This window comes from Equus przewalskii, chromosome 16 (genome assembly GCF_037783145.1).
Source record: "Equus przewalskii isolate Varuska chromosome 16, EquPr2, whole genome shotgun sequence".
NCBI lineage: Eukaryota > Metazoa > Chordata > Mammalia > Perissodactyla > Equidae > Equus > Equus przewalskii.
In genome coordinates, this window is record NC_091846.1 from 10,284,282 (window position 1) to 10,302,088 (window position 17,807).

Consider the following 17,807-nt stretch of genomic DNA (forward strand, 5'->3'; position numbering starts at 1 on the left):
CAGGATATTATGTTGTGGAATAAAATGTCTGAGGATTTTTTTTTTTAAGAAAGTGACTTTTAGAGGTGACGTCATGTGGAAAGCTCTCTATGGTCCTGTTTTCTGCTTATTTTTGATAGGTCTGTCTCGAGCCGACCTCCTACCTCCTGGCGGTAAATCCTGAGATAAGTTCTGCTGCTTGTTTGATCGGAAGCAGCTTTTGTTTCTTTCCCTGAAGGGCGATGTCCCGATTAACCTATTTTCAGTAAAGGGACAAGCATAAAAAGAAGAAAAGGTGGAACTCTGCCGCTGTTAGCAGGGCTTTTGTGCCCTCTGTGTCCTTTCTAAGTTTGCCCGATGTCTCCCTGCTCACTCTCCCTTGGGCACGTGGAAATTCAAGCACGGTGCAAACGGGGGTAACTGGAAAACTTAGGAATCGTGACCCAAAGTTAACAAAAATCTAACTCCTCAAGACCATAGCAATTCTTAGGGGATTCACACAGAGACAAGGCTGGAAGGTAAATTGTGTGCGCTTTTTGATGGTTGGCCGGGCCCAGAGACAAGCTATTTAACCTTCAAATGCTTCAGTTAACTCGCCTGTAACATGGAGACGATAATTGCAGCTATCTAAAGGTGATCGTATTCTTAAATTTGAAAACATAGTCAGCTATAGTTACTTTTGTTTTGCCTTACAAAAACTTCTTCCCCTCCCTACCCCCAGCTTTTTTGTATATCAAAACCCTATATTAAAATCCGTGGAATCATAGCATTTTTGCACAGAAATAGAACTTTGAGATTTTTTTTTTGGTTTGCTTCTCACCTTTTATACGAGGAAACTTGGGCAGAAAGGAATAGTTCTTGGTCTTTGAAGCCAGATAGATATGGATCAGGTTCAAATCCTGATGCAATAGTAATATAGTTTATAGCACAGCTTGTAAGAGCACCAGGCATCCTCGAGTTAGACTTCATGGGCTTGATCTTGGCTATACATATATACTTCTTATTAATTTGCCAGCTGTGTGACCTTGAGATAATTACTAAGGCTTCCTGTGTTCCACTTCATAGGGTGTATGTAATGATTGAAAATGTATGTAAAGGCACTAAACATATGTCATTGTTATGTGATATCTGTGTAATCTTCAAATTCTTCTTTGGGCCTCAGTTTCCTCATCTGTAAAATGGAGTTAATACATATCTTGCTGGGAGTTTGGAAGGATTAGATATAAATAAAACATCTAGTATGGTAGTAAACATTCAATAAATTGTAGTGATATCATTCAAGAAAAAGCCAGTACCAGAACTTCTATCTCAAGTCAAACTGCTGTGGATGCTGAGTTGTACATTTTTGAAGCCCGCTTTTATTCAGTCAGTCCACCTTAACTATTTATTGGAACAGGTGAGTGAGTAGGGGGTCATATGAACTACTGCATTTATCTAATTAGAATCCGTATCATTTTTAGTACTTTATTACATTTTATTACTTTATTTTGATTATTACATTTTTAATACAGACACAGTTTCTCACAGTACTTCTCTTGGTGTCAGAAATTTTAAAATGAAATTAAGGACTGTCCTAAGTCTTCTAGAAGCTACCATTGCAATTGTTGGGTTTTTCCCTATACTTGTTTAGAGTCCTCAAAATTGGAAGCCAAGACAGCTTCCAAAGAACAACAGTAATAAAACAAAAATGCAAAAATAAGAAAAGCCCAAACAAAAAGCTATTCAAGGGGCTGGCCCCGTGGCATAATGGTTAAATTCACATGCTCTGCCTCAGCGGTCTGGACTTCACAGGTTTGGACCCTGGCACAGACCTACACACTGCTCATCAAGCCATGCTGTGGCAACGTCCCACAAACAAAATAGAGAAAGATGGGCAGAGGTACTAGCTCCAGGACAATCTTCCTGAAGCAAAAAGAGGAAGATTGGCAACAGATGTTAGCTCAGGGCCAATCTTCCTCACCAAAAAAAAGTGCCATTCAAAGAGATAATGTGCAATAGATGTAAAAAGCTGTGACAGGCTCCCTTGGAAAGAAGAGATGGGCAAAAGAGTGGACATGTAGTTAGAATAATAAACATGAAAATGCTCACGACCTTCAACTTCTGGTGTCAATCAGTATTTTTGTGGCCTTCTCTGTATTCAGCATGGTGCTGGGTGCTAGAAGTTACAGAAGGGGTATAAAAATTCTTCTAAATCAGGGTGTATTTTGTATACCTTCTCTATAATGCCAGTACATCTGAATGCTAAAATATCTGAAATCTTGTCCATGTGAGCCTCTTTCAAAATTTGCTTTCTAAAGGATTTTTTTCTTTTTGTATATTAACTTGAAATTTATTCTTTAAAAGTTAATCCGTTCGATTTAAAAATCTATTTTGTCCAGGTTTTAAGTTATCTTAGAAAGAATGATCACCTAAAAATAGGAATGCATGGAAAAATCCTGAAGGAAACAAAGAGTATATGTTTTTCCTTCTAACCTAAAAAGGGTCATCATAGTTTATAACAAACGTGATTATCAAAAGCTCAAATTATAAGATAATGTTCATATCCACCCCTCCAGGCTCACTGTGAACCCCTTCCCCTGGAGCACCCTGACCTCCTTTGGCACGCCAAGGCTTTTGTGCTTGTTCTCTCTGCCTAGAAAGCTCTTCCTTGGGCTCTTGGCTAGGCCAGTTGCTTCTCATCCTTCAAGGCTCAGTTTAAATCTCATCTCCCGAAGAGGAAGTTTCTGGATGCCAAACAGGGAGCACATCACCCTCCGTAAAGATATACCCAGGGTTGTTTCACTTATCAAGGAGTAGCTGGTGCCAGACCTAAGGCCAAGGGTCATCACTGTTTGACTTAAGCCAATCAGCACATTCCATTCCCTTTGGCCACGTAATTGGTTCAGGGGTAGGCACATGGCCTATGCAGCCCAATCAAAGAGAGGTGACTCTCAGGACTGTCACTTAGAATGCTGGGATGTGAGTTACATCTCTTGCCTTCCCACCCCCCCCCCCCACCTCCTTCTGCTTCCTCGGGGACACTGTCCTTATGAGACCAAGAATGCACAGCATGTTTGCTACTATCCTGAAAAGAAAGCTGGCATTCAGAGTTGAAGAGAAGTTGGAGCCCAGGGCTTAAGCCAATGCTGAGACCCATCCTACCTCCAGATTTAAGTTATGTGAACCTTACATTTCCTTACTGCTTAAGCCAGCTTGAATTGGGAGTTTAATTGCTGCCAAAAACATTCTGATTTCCTTGGAAAGGTAAGTCTTCCTTGACCATATTATCTAAAGCACTTCCCAGTTACTCTCTAACGTTACCCATTTATTTCCTTTACAATATATACCGCAATCTGCAATTAACTCATTTATTTATTTACTTACTTACTTATTTCCTCTCTTGGAATTGTATGGCTCAGGAAGGCGGTGACCTTGTTTTTCTTCTTCACCATGCCTTGCAGATGCTCAATAAATATTTGGTGAATGATTAAATAATAAAACTATATCATAAACTTCTTGGGAAAAAGAGACATTTATCAGCTTTCCTCTAATGCAGGGTTTCTCAACTTTGGCACTGTTGACACATTAGGTCAGATAATTCTTGTGTGGAGGTTGTCCTGTGTACGGTAGGATGTTTAGCAGCACCCAAGGTCTTTACCAACTAGATGCCAGTAGCAGCAAAAGAAAAAAAAAAAAAAAGTCCTTGATTGAGAACGACTGCTGTAATATCTGTAAGATTTTATTTAAGCTTAATGGGCATAAAAAGGGCATAGTCTTAGGACATGTTTTGGAAAGAAGTTAGAGTAATGTTTGATTTCTGACCCACGGAGGCTAAGAGCTGGGAAGAAAGATAACCTGGCTATGAATGAGTCAGACAACTCCAGGCTATGTTCGATCCAATAAGTGAGGAGGGATGGCGTGTCTCTCATTTAGCTACAGGACATGCCTGCTATGGTGGAAATGTGTCCTGCCCATCCCAAGGAGTTAATTTTAACTGTGGTTGTGAAGTCTTTTTATGATTATAAATTATTTCCTCCAGATATGTATATAGAACTAACCACTTTTCTTTGCATTAGTTTCCTTATTTATGAACTATTAATTAGAATGCATACACAGATATTGAAAATTACTGATTCTTACATTTATGGTTACCTTAACCATTCTATTATAGTAGAAAAAAGAAAGAAATTTAGTATTTGGATAACTAGGATCACTGTTGCCCTACATAATATTCTGATTTTTCACCCTAAAAACTAAATTCGTATGCCAGAAGTAGATTCCTCTTTTCTTTGTTTCTTCAGCACATGTGAGGAAAAGGAAAGGGAGGGAGAGTTAGTCTCCTGTGACTTCTCTGTTCTGAACTGTAATGGGGTAAATTCAAAGTCCTTGTACATAAAGATGAGTCATTTCAGTACAGACTGTTTGAATTTGCCACGTTGAAAGGAAGCACCTTCATTTTAGTGGGGAAACAGCCACCAAAGTGTCGGTGTATTTTTTATGAGTCAGATGGATTGTGAAACCAGAATGTATCTGAGCTCCAGAAATGTTAGCATTATTATGGATGCCATCGTTGGGTGGCACTTTAAGTTCTTGGAACGAAGGATGTATTTAGTTACCCAAATGAATTAATAATCCACTGAGGAGGGTGAGAGTGGTATAATAAGTAAGATATTCAGGATTTATTTTTATTGGGCGAGTCAGACTGTTCTTACCTCATTTGTGCCAAGTGAAATGAAATCCCTCCTTCTAAACACTTCGAGAGAGCTGTCTACCTGCTTGCAACGTCAAATCTTGGCAGGGACGGATATAATCACAAAGGCTCAGTTGTCTAGTGGTGGGAAACTAGATAATGTGGAAAAGAGAGACATGAGAACTAAGAGTCATGCAAATTAAAGTTACTTTATTTAATTCCCCAACATAAAGGAGAAACAGCGAAAAGGGTATTCTTGCCAATTCTGAATGATGAGGCACTCCAAAATAATTGCACATGCCTTCCAAATGCTTTCTACATCAGCAAACATAAGGTTTAAGGTATGTTAGGAGAAAGGAGTAAAGCAGTGGAGAAGATGTGTCCCTTCGACCTCCTGGAGAGGGAAAAACACAATTACCGTTAGGAAGCTGATAATGCTGACTAATGGCCCTGAAACCAGCTATGTATTTAAATTGTGAAATGTTAAGTCTGTTTTTCCTGAGGAAGTTTATAAATTATTTTCATTAAAAAAAAGCTTCACCCAGAGAAGTCCGTAAAACAATTTCCATGTCTAGTTCTTTGTTTTTAAGTTGTGCTGGCTTAAATAGAAACCAAGGCAGAACACTGCCAGAAGGCCAAACTGCAGAACTGGTCCAAACCACAGAGGTCCAAGATGGTGATGGGGTGCTATGCACAAAAACTGCCATGCACAAAAGGAAAGGTGTGCAAAAGGTGCCTTGCGCAAGAAGGGAAGATCTGTGCATGCCCCAGATGCCCCCGCCCCCAGCGATGACGTGGAGACCCCGCCCCCTTCACATCCCTCAAGAACCCTGCTCACCTTCCCTTCAGAGAGGTGTTTTAGAGCACGAGTTTTGCCTCCTCCGTTTGTTGATCGACGAGTAACGTTTCTGCTCTGCTTTTCCAAACCTGGTCTCTTCTATTGGCGCGAGCGGCTCCTGGCAAAAGGACTCACATGCCGGTCACCAATCCCTGAGGGCTCGGTAACAAAAATACGTAAATATGTTGTTGCATTTTATTTTATACTTGCAAAGGCTCTCTTCTGAGGAGTTCACCATTTATCAACCTTTTTTTGTTTTTGAGAGTATAAATTCTTCCTTTTTGTCTCTGAAGGGAGAGAACAGGGTCAGCCCAGGGCAAAAAGTCAGGAAAGTCTATCTTTAGCTCCTGACCTCTGCCTTTCTCTTCCTGTCTCCAGCCTCCTCATTTGCTACTGGTTGTGTCTCCTAAATGTCCCAGAATGCAAGTCCCTGACCACCTCTGCTAAGGTTCTTACACACTGTATACATATTCTGTTCCTATCTGATTCTTCATTGGCTTTCCAAGGGCTGAGAGGCCTAACCAGTGGAAGGCAACCCCAGTCCTGCCGCACATCATCAGCCGCAAGGAAGTGAAAAAATGCCCCTCTCTCCTAGAGCAAACCTCTGGCCATGCGCTGGCCTTGCTTGGTCTTCCAATGGCATTGATGCTTCTTAAAGAGGAGCAAGTGTATTCTAGCCTTATTACTCTTGGGGGCAGAGATGAAAGAAAAGGACTTTGTTTCTTGATAGTACAGCCCCACCCTTACTACTGTAACCTATGACATGTCCTTGAGGATCACATTTGTCCTTGAACAGAATCAGATCTCTTCCCTGGGCAGAGTGAAGTGTGTTCATGAGTAAGGAAATGTAGGGGTGCTCGGCAGGAGTGGTGGGGAGGGAAACTAGTATTGAGGAGCCCTGGGCTGTTTTCAAGAAGGATTTCAAGTACCTGTTGACTTTTTTCAATAGCAGTGGGTCTCTAGGAAATTAATCATGATAAAATAAAACCAATATCATCAAACCTTTGTGCTTTTAAATATGTCCTTACAGACTTTGTTTTCAGTGGCATTGAGTCGATTTCGATTCCTAGTTATCCCGTGTACAGCAGGGCAGAACCTTGCCCAATCTTTTGGGCCATCCTCTCACCTTCAAGTGCTATATCAGACAATGCTCTGCTGCCATTCACAGGGTTTTCTGGAAGTGGGTGCCAGGTCTTTCTTCCTAGTCTGTCTGAGTCTGGAAGCTTGGCTGAAAGCTGTCTACGTGGGTGACCTGCTGGCATTTGAAATCCCACTGGCATAGCTTTCAGCATTACAGCAACATGCAGCCACCACAGTATGACAACTGACAGATGGGTGGTGTGGTTCCCTGACCAGGAAACAAACTTGGGCCTCGGTGATGAGAGCATGGAATCTTTTTTTTTTTGAGGAAGATTAGCCCTGAGCTAACATCTGCTGCCAATCCTTCTCTTTTTGCTGAGGAAGACTGGCCCTGAGCTAACATCCGTGCCCATCTTCCTCTACTTTTTTATATGTGGGATCCCTGCCACAGCATGGCTTGCCAAGTGGTGCCATGTCTGCACCTGGGATCCAAACCAGTGAACCGCGGGCCACCGAAGTGGAATGTGCAAACTTAACTGCTGCGCCACCGGCCCGTCCCAAGAGCATGGAATCTTGCCGACTAGACCACCGGGGCTGGCTGTTCTTACAGATTACAGAAGGGAAATGCCTATTAGCCTTCAGCTTGAAATAGTTTTTTTGTGTTTTTGGGGGGTTTTTCTTTCAGTTATTTTATTGAGATCATAATGGTTTATAACTGTGTAATTTTGGCTGTACATTACTATTTATCAGTTTCTGTATAGACTGCATCATGATCACCACCGGTAGTCTAATTTTTATCCATCATCATACCTATGTGCCCCTTTACCCCTTTCACCCACCCCCAACCCACCTTCCCCTCTGGTAACCACTAATCTGTTCTCTTTATCCATGTGTTTGTTTATCTTCCACATATGAGTGAAATCATGCAGTATTTTTTCTTAACTAGTCAACTCTGCACTTTGCTTATACAGGGTAGCCCTTGGCTTCATCTGCAGTGGATGAGCACCTTCTGTGTGCAAGGCCTTCGCCTCATCCTGGGGATAAGATAAGGAAGAGCCCATGTTCTTGCCCTCAGGGAACTGAAGGGGAAGCAGCTCTTAGAACCACAGCAGGGTTCAGGGCCTGGCCAGCCGGGCTGTGGATTCAGTGTTGCTGTAAGAATTAGAAGACCATGCACTAGACTCTGTTTCTGGAGTCAGATGGATGTGGGGGTAAATCCTGGCATCTGCAACCTCTCGGGCAAATTACCTAACCTCTGGGAAATCTTAAAGGTGAAAAGGAAATCCTACTGCATCGTGGTATTATGGAGACCGATTAATTAAATGATACGACATAAGCAAAGTGCCTACCACAAAAAGGGAGCACAATAAGCAGCAGTTATTGTTCTTGCCTTGATTACATAATCTGTCACCTAGGACAACTCCAATTAACTTCATCCCCCTCATCATCCTCTCCCAGTAAGACAACATGAAACTGTTTTCTTATCCTCATCTTTCACAGTGTGCTGCTCGTATTACATGATTGTGTAGATAATCAACACTGTGCAGACTTCAGAATGTTAGATGGATCTGTGCTGATATCTTTGCAGGTAATCCAAAATCAGAGGATTGAATTTTAGCAGGGAAGCTGAAGTGCCTCCTTTCTGGGGCTGGCCTGTGGCCGAGTGGTTAAGTTTGTGCGCTCGGCTTTGGCAGCCCAGGGTTTTGCCTGTTCGGATCCTGGGCACGGATGTGGCACAGCTCATCAGGCCATGCTGAGGCGGCGTCCCACATGCCACAACTAGAAGGACCCACAACTAAAAATATACAACTATGTACTGGGGGGCTTTGGGAAGGAAAAGGAAAAATAAAATATTTTTTCTTTAAAAGAAAAAAAAAGCCTCCTTTCTGTTGTGAGAGATTCTTAAGAATATTCTGAATACCGCAGGTTTTAACTTTGTCACTGTCCTGGAAAGATTAACTTTATTTTCTTTACCTTTATTTCTATTACATTGTTCTTAAGGCCCTTTCCCTAATGTTATTTTATAACACATTATATTTCTGATTAGTGGATCACTACAGTGATATTAGTACATTTTCCAAAGGAATAATACAGTATCATGCGCTAAATGGACTAGTCAGCCACGTTTATTTGTTCAGCACTGAAGGTTTCCCCAAATCTAGTCATTCATCCATTCATCCAACAAATATTTGTGGGATTCCTCCCATGGAAGGCCATTCTGTAAAAGTGTTACAGTTGATTCAAAGATGATTATCGACAAAAAAATGCCTACCTGCTGGGGCAAGGGATATAGAGAGGTGCAAGTGGAAGGCTACAGAGAGGTATAGGGGAAGCCAAGGGCTTAGGGACCAGAGATAGCCATGCTCAAATGTCAACTCTCTCACTGTAACTCTGTGACTCCAGGAAGTAGCTTAAACTCTCTGAGCCTCAGCATTTTCATCTTCAGAATGTGGATCCACCATCATTCACTCAACAAACATGTCCACTTTGTACTAGTTACGTCTCCAGCTCATTTACTTATACTCTCTTGTTAAATTCTTACCACAGTGTTATAAGGTATCAAGTCAGTAGGTCCTCAACAAATGCTATTTTATCTTCTCCTGTCCTTTTAATTCACATATTGATTTAATAAACTTTGGGCCAAGCCGTGTGCTGGGAAGCACTTGGTTTAAAGAAAAAAGAGATAAAGACCACACCTCAAGCTTCTAAGTCTAGCAGGGAACACGAGCCATAAACAGATAATTATCCAGTGTAGTCATTATAATGATAATGCTACGCAGAGAACTCTATTGGAAACAGAAGTGGGACACCTAGCCCAGCCTGGGCCGAGGGGGGATAAGGAGTTGACACCTGAGCTGAGGTGAGGAGGATGGAGGGCACTCCATATTTCTGCCGGGGTATGGAAATACACAGGAGATGAACCTGTAAGGACACCTGAAAGGACCAGCAGGTTAGTGTTTCCAAAGTGCAAAGATCTAAACAAGGAATGAGCAACAATTATGTAAAAATGTAAGCCCAACAGAGTGGCGCATACTAGAGATATGTTTTCAGTTTGTCTCTGAGCAGTAAAAGGTTGGCAAGGATCCAAAGACTTGTTAACTTTTGCAATAGCCATGGCTTTCCAGGAAGTGGATCATCATAAAATAAAAACAATATGGCCAAACCTTTGTTTTTTAAAATGTGTCCTTACAAACTGCAAAATGAAAATGTCTATCAGCTTGAATTGTTTTTAAATTCTGCAGTTTCCTCATTCAGTGTAATCTGGATGAGCCCAATTCACATGGCCAGGGCTTTTAAAAGCATGATGGAGTCTGGGCTGGTTCGCACAGTTGGTTGGCAAAAACTTCTAATAATATCAACATGGTTCTTTGTGTCCTGCCTGCTTCTGGAAGAGGGTGACGCGCTGCCCCTGACTCAGGCCACTCGCTCTACCACTGACCCAAACCCAGTGGCCACTCCAAACAGGACCAGTGAGGGGATCTGACCGGGTTTCTGCAGGCACAGCACCACCACAGCTGGGAGAGCAGGCGGTCCCTGAAAAAGAAGTCTGTCAAAGCATTTGTGGGCTAAGAGTAAACCCAAGTATACTCTTATAGAGTATATAGAGGAGTCGAAGTGTAAATGAATTGCAGAAATGAGAATGCTTATGCAGAGTAGGAATCCTAGAAATGTGAATTTATTCTCTTTGCCACCCAGGGGAGCCAGAGACTCATGAAAATATCCAAAGCTGCCAAAGTTAAGAGCCAGGGCGTAGCAGAAAAGCAGTGTTTTAGTTTGGGCTTTTGCAGTTGCAGGCAACAAAAGACCAACTAAGCAATGAAACAAAACAAAAAAAGAGAATTCATTGATTCCCATAACTTGGCAGTTTTGGAGTGCATCTGGTTTATGCTCAGCCATATCTGGGGGCTCAAATGGGCTCATTGGGACTTGCTCTGTCTTTATCCGTCTCTCAGCTGAGCTCTGCTCTGTGTTGCCTTCCTTCTGTCATGGGCCTTCCTCACATGGGGGCAAAGTCAGGCCCTGCAGCTCCAGGTTGTTGTAGCACTTACAACTGGGAAGAGGAGAGGGCGTGGGCATCAGCAACGCACGTTTTCCAGATAACCTCCCAAGGTCCCTCTGAAATAGGTTCATCCTCATTTTACAAATGAGAGTAAGGCTCAGCTGGATTAAGTAATTTCCTGAAGGGCAACGGGTAAGTGGTGAAGCCAGGTCAAGTCCTTGCTTGATTACAAGGGGAGGGAGAGTGAAGAGGCACGGCGTAGGTGGCGTTGGCTGGCAACTGGGAGTGACAAAGGTAGTGGGTGTGGGCAGAGGCACCAGAAGAAAACAGAACAAAGTGCCTTTTAGTACTCCTTCTCTTTCTTCAGGCACATCCTAAGCCACAAAATGCCTAACAGGTAAGTTCCTGAAGAATGGAACAGAATTTCCATTCTCTTAGAGGCGCAGGTTAATATCTGGGGCTGGGTGACTTGTGGGGATGGTCTGGGGTGAGGCTTCAGGAGTATAGGTGGGGATGGTACTCCTGTCTGATCTCACACGGAGCAGGTCCTGAGCCTCGCGGGGGAAGGGGCCCTGAGGGTCTGGAGCTGCTCTCAGCCAATGAGGCTGAGTTCCTAGAGGCTCTCCTACCACCTGGGGCCTTCAGCCTTCAGATCCTCGTTTCCCTGTTAGTTGAGACCAAGCTGCTACATCTTGCCAGAGGGGCTGCCTTGAGTCTGGTAGGGGTGGGAAGAGCCCACAGAGATGAATCTCAAAGCCAGCTGGGGCAGAGGAGGGGACAGACCAGAAGAACTGGAAGCACTGCATTTAGAGTGACTATAAACTGTGAACTAGAGGCCTCTAGAAAGCAAGCGTTTGTAACAAGAAAAGTTGACCTTCCAGTTTCTCCCTGAATTGAGGATACTGTTCAGGAGTACACTACATAATGGGAAATGAGGTGATGTCCGGAGCATATGTGACCCGGAGACAGATGAAAGCTGGAGCCAGAGGAAGCCAGGCCTTGTGCTTGAAAATTGAATCAATCCATGACTCGACTCCAGTTATTGTAGGATCGCAGCGCAGCCCCTATGATAATTGGTTTTATGCTATTTGGATTTCTTAGCTTTCTTTTAATTTTACCTAAGGATTTAAAAGTACTGTTTTCTGTTTTAGTTGTGCTAAAAAAAGAAAGAAAGAAAAAGGACACACACTAAAAAGAGATTTCTGTGAGCTGTGTCAGGGTTGATAATATTTGGATGCACCCAGGGTCCCTGGTCCTGTCCTGCCATGGCCACCTCCTTGAGTTTCTGGAGAGAACAAAGTCAGGCCAAGGGCGCCCCATTTCTGTGAGGCTTTGACCTCGCCTCCAGGGTAGAAATCTATTGATGGGGAAGGAGATTCCTTTGCTTAGGCTAGCAGCAGACTTGAGGGGCCTCCCGAACTTTTTCCTCCTTGGATCCACCATTTACCACTCTGATATTCATTCAACAAACATTCATTGAGTGTCTACAACATGCCAGACACTGTTCTAGGCACTTGTTCTTCAGCAGTAGACAGTACAGACAAGAATCCTTGCCTTCATGGAGCTGACATTCTAATAGAGAGAGACCAACACAAACCACAGAAAGGACACTTGTGGTAAGCACTATGGAGAAGGCTAAAGCAGAGTAAGGAGGGAACAGGTGGTACAGGGAAGTGTGTGTATGTGTGTGCGTGTGTGCACTCCTACTTTAAATAGGGTGGTGAACAGTGAGCAGAGATCTGAAGAAAGTGAGGGAGTGACGTAAAAGTATCAGGGGGTAAAAATTGTGAGCAGAGGGAAAACCCCATGCAAAGGCCCTGGGGTAGAAGCATGGTTGGCTTGTGCAGCGAGTGGCAAGGAAGCTAACGTGCCCTGAATGGAGTGTCAAAGGCAAGAGTGATAGGAGAGGGGGTCAGAGGGGTAGTTGGGGTCATCTGAGATCATCTAAGGCCTTATAGGCCACAGTAAGGTCTTTTGTTTGCCTCTGAGTGAAATGCGAAGCTATTGGGGAGCTCTGAGTGGAGGAGAGATGTGATATTCAAGACAGTCAAAGGGTCATTCTAGGTGCCACATGGAGTGTGGAGCAGCGTTGTCTCACAGAAATACAATGTGAGCCATAAACATGAGTCATACACGTAATTTAAAAAGTTTTCTGGTAGCCACATTAAAAAGTAAAAAGAAACAGGTGGAAATAATTTTAACATATGTAATTTAACCTACTATATCTAAATTATTAACGGTACATGTAATCAATTTAAAAATTTTTAGTGAGATAGTTTATACATTTTTTTATTACTAAATCTTCAAAATCTATCACGTATTTTACTTTTACAGCACCTCTTAATTCAGAATAGTCATATTTCAAGTGCTTAATAGCCCTACGTGGCTTGTGGTTACCATACTGTGTAGCCAGGTCTATGCTACAGGGGGCAAGGGTGGAAACAGACATTCTTGCACTAGTGCAGGTGAGAGAGAACAGGGAGGAAAGATGAGACTAAGGGCAAGAGCACACCAAGGATGAGCAATCCAGAGAAAGAACAGCTTCTCCTTGAGGCACAGGGTAGAACTTGCTGAATCGCTCACCCCGGGGCCTTGGAGGGAGAAGGAAGAACCATACTGGGTACAACTCGAGGCCCAACAAATGACAACCATATTGGAAGAGAAGAATCCAAAAGCAGACTTCCTGCTCTGGCTTAGCATCACACTCCACCACCCAGGAAAGCTCCACCATCTCTTGATCCCCAAATTATCGTGTAGACTGTGAACGTCCTTATTGTTACTCTTGCACGTGGTGTGACCCGGGAGGGGAGCAGGGGGAAGCCCTATTTTCCCCTTGAGACCAAAATTTCCTGATGTGTGTTCTTGGCTTATTAATTTCAGTGCATTTGATAAGGCTGAGTCAACCATATGTCTTTCTTTTTTTTTTTGAATAGTTTTTGTTAAGTTGTTTTTCTTTCTTTCTTTTTTTTTTCCAGGGAAAGATTCACCCTGAGCTAACATCTATTGCCAATCTTGCTCTTCTTTTTCCCTCTCCAAAACTCCAGTGCATGGTTGTATATCCTAGTTGTAAGTCATTCTGGTCCTTCTATGTGAGCCGCAGCCACAGCATGGCAACTGACAGATGGGTGGTGTGGTCCCGCCACTGGGAAGCAAACCCGGGCCGCCAAAGTGGTGAGAGCTCCAAACCTTAACCACTAGGCCATCATGACTGGCTCAACCATATTTCTATTGCTTTCCATAGAGAAGTTTAGGGGAGAATCCTGGGTGCCTCTTCTAGCACCACATTATGACTTTCCTGGGCCTTAGGTACTTTTGTCTTCATGAGGCCCTTCCTCCATAAAAAAAAATTATGTTTTACTACTGCAATGGTAAAAAGATGAATATATTCACGTTATATATTAAAACATTTTCTTTGACATAAAAGTTATCTTTTTCTTCTGATTTTAAAAGAACATAAAACATTATCATGGGCCTCTAAAAGAATTGTGGGCCCCAGACACTATGCCTACTGTGCCTAATGGAGAAGGTGACCCTGGCTTCTTCACAGAATTATCCTCCCCATCCTTTCTACCCCCTCCCCCTCCAAGAATCTGTAATGTGGGCATTTGAGCCCCTCAAGGCCTTTATAATGTGGCTCCCAGAGGCCTTGAAGCTGGATCAGGACAAGACATTAATTGTTATACCCAGGTCACACTCTACAATAGGCTGAGAAGTCATCAATAATCTATTTCCATGCCCAGCTAAGTTTGCCTGGCAGGTTTACAGAGGGAGTGTCAGGTACGAACCCAGCCCAGACAATGCAATGCTACTATATAAAACAACTCAAATTTTGCATCAATGTATAAAATTTTAACCCTTTCATTTTTTCCCACAGAGAAGTTAAAGTTCGAGAGACGTACAAAAGAGGTACGTTTTTCATTTTTCCCTATTCTTCACAATCTGGCCAGAGGAGTCACAGGTGCTTGGCGGATTCCGGATTCTTTATTCAGTTGCTCAGCCTGGGCCACCTTCAACTGGTGTACCTCCTTCAGTACCTTCTGTGGTTGTCACTGGGTGGGTCACCTGTGCTTTGGTTCTCCTCTTTCCAGAAACATTGTGGGATAGTGCTTTCCCTTTAAGTTTGGGCATGGCCATTTGATCTACTTTGTCAACAGAATGAGAATAGAAGTGTCATGTGTCAAGTGTGTTGATGAAGGTCTTTAAGACAGAGTGTGCAAATTACCATGTTCTCTTTCCCTGTTGTGGGTCCACTGTGTTGCAGATGATAGGGTGGAGGCCTGGGTCTCTGAGTGAGGACACCATAGAGCAGAGCACCCTAACGTGGACATGTATTTTGAACAAAGATAAGCTTATTTTTTTTCAGTTATTTGACAATGAAGCAAAACCGAGGCTAGAACACTTCCATAGTTGTATTTCTCCATTTCCAGGTCTCCGTTGTATCTCACTTTTCTAAAGTTCTCTGGGGTAAATATAAAACATTAGAATGTAACAGCATTCATTAGATTGTAATATGGTTTAACCATATTCGGTGTCCTGCTTTTGGTGACTGTTCTAGAAAGGTTGACACATCCCTTCCCTCATGTGTGGCCATGCAGCTTACTCTGCGCAATGAAATGTGACCAAAAATTATGGATAGTTTGCTGTATCTTTTTCCCCTTCTGCTACAGCAACTCCCAATGTCCCAGACAAAGGCTGCTCTGTTATCTTGGGTCCTAGAATCAAAATGACATGGAGCAGAACTATGGCTGACTCTTGAGAGGCATGTAGTGTGTGAGAGAAGTACATCTTTATTATGTGAGCCTCTGAGAGCTTTGGGTTCATTTGTTATGGCAGCATGGTGCAGCCTAACCTGACAGATACATAACCTCAAATCCACAAAATTTAGAAAACACCAGCAAATCACAGAACTGAATATTACCATCACTGGGGAAGAGGAATTTTGAGAAGTTCTCATCATGTTAGTCCTTCTTCCCCATAGTGGATGGATACTTTTAACCCGTACTTATCCTTATAGTCAGTTCCACTTTCTTAGTGCTGTCATAGAAGGAAAACTTGCTGGTCTGACTGAATGGAATTCAAGACACGCTCTGGCCTGCACTTTGCTAGTGAGCTGTGTCACTGGACTTAAAGGTCAGGACTGACAAGAGGCGCTTCCTTTTTTACATTCTGCCTCCACAGGCCCTTGCTCCTGAGGGAACATGTCTTTCCTGCCCGTTTGATTGTCTGGGCAAGTGGACTTGCCCTGCTCTACAGACCCAGCCACGTTAGATTTGGAAGGGAAGGAGTAGGAAGAAAGAGGCTTCACTTAAGCCTCCTGGCCTCTGCCGTATTCAGCCGTATACATCCAGCTTAGCTATAGCCCAGCGAGAGGGGTTATGCGCAAGTGGTACTTCCTTGGGTGTAGGCCATTTAGGAATAAATGCCCAGAGGGAAGGATGAATGAGTGGTCTATTATCCCCAACACCAACTCAAACCCTAAACGACTCTTTATACAGCATACAATCTACTATCAATTTCTTTATCTGTAGGATTCCCCAAACAAAAGCAGCATTCCTAACAGCTTGTCCATATTTTGAGAACAAAATAAAGAATAAGTGTTCAGTCAAGACTCTTTATAGAAACGATTTCAAATTACCTTTTTTTAAAAAAGAGTGTGTTTTGGGGGTTATTGGAAGGAGCTGGGAAATGAAGCTATAGAACATTCCACGAGGGGGCCGGCCCCGTGGTTGAGTGGTTAAGTTCGCGCACTCTGCTGCAGGCGGCCCAGGGTTTCGTTGGTTTGAATCCTGGGAGTGGACATGGCACTGCTCACAGAACCACGCTGAGGCAGCGTCCCACATGCCACAACTAGAAGGACCCACAACTAAGAATACGCAACTATGGACCTGGGGGCTTTGGGGAGAAAAAGGAAAAAAATAAAATCTTAAAAAAAAAAAAAAGAACATTATGTAGAGTCAAGATGCACTCACGGAGCCACCTCCCCCTCGGGCACAAGCACATGGGCTGTCTTTGTAGAACTCACAAACTCAGTTATTAACACATTAATATGTTGTTGCCTACGAAGCTTGGCCATCAGCAGTATAATTTAAACAATTAGAGTGAACATTGTAGAGGACAACAAGGTACCAGTATTTTTTAAAAATCCCATTTTTTAACAAGTATTTCATAGTCAGATAATTCTCATAAGAAAAAGCACTGAGCCTTAAATGCCCAAACTTGAACAGAATTTTCAGAAATGGCAATCGTGACTATTTAAATTATATTCCTATTGTTTTTTTCCTCTGATTGAAGACTTGCAAGAATAACTGGGCTTTTGGCTTGTTTGGGGAGACGTTCACATTTGCAAATTAATGACCCCGTCCTAGCTGAGATGGTGGCGTCCAAGAACTTCATTTCAAGAACAAACCCAGATCTGGAATTTTTAACAGCCCCAGACCTGGGATTGGATTGACATTCATTTGTGCCCTAAGACATAAACCCAAGACTGAGAGAAGAGAAAACCTAAGTGAGCACGAGTGTGGGGACAGTTTAAGTGAAGGAAAGCAATTCACTGGACTTTCAAGCTGCAGTTGATCAGATAAGTCGGTCAACACACCAGTTTCTACAATCTGTCATCACTGAGAGATTAGGGGAACTTGAAACTGTCGGTACGAAAAACAATTTATAATGTTATATAGGTTAATTCAACAGATATCTATATGCAGCTACTTTGTGTAAGGCATTATGTGGATACAAAGGCAAATGAGACAGGGTATCGAAACAGAATTATAATAGAATGCCATAGATGCTAGGAACATGATGGAGTTATGTACAAAAGGTGAGCACCCTGGGCTGGGGGTGGGGGTGGGGACAAGAAAAAATTAGAACTTGTCTTTATATTTTTTATCTCATATTTTAAATTTTTTTATTTTTGTGTGTTTTTAGATAAACGTAATTGGTACAGTGGCACACATATAACTTCTAAATAGGTATAGGTAGCTATGGGGCATAATCAATCATTTAGAGGGCACTGCTGGAGGAGAACAGAAACAGGAATATTTGATCCAAGGTGTGGAGGATACAGGACAACCTCCCTGAACAACCAATATTCCATCTGAATCTGAGAGGAAGCCTGTGATTTTACCAGGCAGAAAAGCGGGGCGACCATGTTGGTCAGAAAGAAAACAGTGCAGTTTTTTCTCACATGTGTGAAAGAATATATGACAGTTTTACAAAACGTAGTGTGGCCGGAGAGAGCACTG

At 42.8% G+C, this 17,807-nt stretch overlaps 1 long non-coding RNA gene across 1 annotated transcript; it reads left to right on the forward strand.

The window, feature by feature from the left end:
* Positions 1-10,830: 10,830 nt before the first annotated feature.
* On the forward strand, positions 10,831-16,187 carry LOC139076422 (uncharacterized). Its single transcript, XR_011528026.1, has 3 exons — positions 10,831-10,963; positions 13,542-13,737; positions 14,441-16,187. It is a non-coding gene; the product is annotated as an uncharacterized lncRNA (long non-coding RNA).
* The last annotated feature ends 1,620 nt before the right edge of the window (positions 16,188-17,807 follow it).